Consider the following 2500-nt stretch of genomic DNA (forward strand, 5'->3'; position numbering starts at 1 on the left):
ACTAGTGTGCATCTTGTGTGTGTGTGTCTATGTCAATATTGTATTGTTATTAATGTGTAACCAAATGACAAATTGCCACTTTTTGGGGACAATAAAGATATATTATTATTATTATTATTATTATTATTATTATTATTATTATTATTATTATTATTATTATTATTATTATTATTAATTATTATTATTAAATGATTCTCAAGAACGTGACAATTGCATTGCTATTATTAGACAATAACTACCTATTTATAACTCTGGGCGTGTCCCGGAAACCTAATTTCAACAGCCATGGCTAAATATAGGGACAGTTTTCATTGTTGGGTTTCCCGATTTTTGTGCAATAACAGAATCGAGGAACTATAAACCCAAAAGACAAGCGTCATTCCACTTGATCACAAAGGCCCACGCACAGTATGCATGTGGTCTACAGATTTGAAATAAGGATTATTTAACCACATATAAAAAGCAAATCAAGCTATTTTATGATGGTAGGGGTCGTGATTTATAACGTTGCTGTCTATTTTATTTTTCAAATACAGTTTGCTGTTCTGGCAAACATAATATTATAATTTACAGGATGCCTATTTAGAATTAATATATCTACCTTTTGACATATTTCACTTTGTAAAAAAATTTAAAAAAAAAAAAAAAAAAAAAAAAAAAAATATATATATATATATATATATATATATATATATATATATATATATATATATATATATATATTATGTATTATATATATATATATATATATATATATATATATATATATATATATATATATATATTTCTTCTTCTTCTAGGTTCCATGCCTGGTCCAGGCTTCGGATACTGCATGAATTATCTCTCTCCATTCCTCCCTGTCTCTTGCTTTTTCAAACAGCTCTTGGATTGTTAGGTTGGTGAAGCCCTTCAGTTGGTCTATGAGTGTTTTTCTTTGTCTCCCCCGGGCGCGTTTACCAGGTATTTTTTTATTATTATATTTTATTATATATACATATATTGTCGCCATGGGTCCTTAACGCACACACACACACACACACACACACACTCATACACACACACACATTTTCACCTATAAAGTTTTAAGCAAAATGCCAATGTAATGTAACATTTTCTTTCCTTGTTTTGTATCTGTTATACGTCATTATTACTCCCTTTTGGGTTCAACACTGTTGAAATGAACTGTAGTTTACGTTGGTTTGAGAGTGTTTCCATAACAAGAATGGGCCCATAACTATTTAGGTTAACAGACCTGTAAATAAGAGCATTGGTGCCAAGGGTGCCTCTTGAAAACAAATAAAATGAAATGGAGTATAAAATCGTAGCATCTGTACTCTATGGCGGTTGGAGTGTGAATGGGGCGATAGGGAAAATACGCAAAAAAATTTTACTCCATTTTATTTTATTTGTTTCCAACGTTCATTTGTTTATCATTGTGCTGATGAAGGGTTGCACCCGAAACGTCCATTGTCTGTATTGTTCCCATCCGAAGCCTTTCCATTATTACCTCATAGTTAGTATTTTCACTATCCCAGACTTCAGGCAGCCTCCACCGCCCTCTATTTATAAACAAAGATAAGATAAAATAAAATTCCCTTTATTCATCCCATAGGCGAAATTTGTCTCTTGGGTCTATTCCACAAGAAGACTGGAATAGCCCAGGAGTCAGCCACAGTACAGCGCCGCAAAATGAGGTCGGTCGAGGTGACTTGCTCAAGGCCACACAGCGACAGCGGCGGGTGATCGAACTCGCTTCCTTTCGGTTACGAAGCAAAGATAAGTTACGCTGCCCCCTCGTTGTCTTGTATTTATAAATTTTGATAGCTCTCTGTGTCTAATAATAATTGTTGTTTGTCTGTGTGCTTTGCTTAAGGAATTATATTATAAGTTAAGAGACATGAACAAACGAATAATGACACAAGGATTAGTTAAATTGTTTGTGCACTCAAGCGAGCAGTTTTACAGTTGGACAGAAATAGAGATATTATATGCTTGTGAATTCATTTGAGTGGGTTTGCACCATCGATTATAATATAAGGTACAAGATGGTCATTGAGCATTATTGTCACTTGTGAACCCTGCCGCCTGGCGTGAGATAGTTTGCGCTTGGCTAAGAAGCTCACAACATTGCCACCGGGAAATATGACGGATCAACACACAAAACTTTGTGTAACCATGAACTTTTATAGATAGTATGCGCTTGGCGAAGAAGCTCACACCATTACTGTCGTGGAAGTATAACGGACCAACACACAAAACGATGTGCCCTTGAACGTTTATAGATAGTATGCGCTTGGCTAAGAAGCTCATAACATTGCCATCCGGAAGTATAACGGACCAACACATAAACTGTGTGTATCCATGAACGTTTATAGTCAGGTTAATTCAGTTCAGTGAGCATTACTCATAAACGCGGATGGCAAAAAACAATAACAAAGACCTGGGTGACGTCATCTTCGAACTATCTATAGTCTGGTTAATACAGTTTAATGAGAATTAC

General features: G+C 34.7%; 1 protein-coding gene across 2 annotated transcripts in view; it reads left to right on the forward strand.

Moving 5' to 3' along the window:
• The window catches only part of LOC144973335 (toll-like receptor 4), a 33629-nt gene that overhangs the window by 14658 nt on the left and 16471 nt on the right, over nt 1-2500 (forward strand). The window contains exon 3 of one of the 2 annotated variants that reach the window (XM_078915628.1): nt 801-960. The exons of the other annotated variant lie outside the window; for it this stretch is intronic. The gene's annotated coding sequence lies outside the window, so the exon portion shown is untranslated. The remainder of the gene's footprint in view (nt 1-800; nt 961-2500) is intronic. 2 annotated transcript variants of the gene reach the window in all.

Source organism: Berghia stephanieae, chromosome 5 (assembly GCF_034508935.2).
Source record: "Berghia stephanieae isolate SIO BIC M18660-M18661 chromosome 5, UCSD_Bste_1.3, whole genome shotgun sequence".
Classification (NCBI taxonomy): Eukaryota; Metazoa; Mollusca; class Gastropoda; order Nudibranchia; family Aeolidiidae; genus Berghia; species Berghia stephanieae.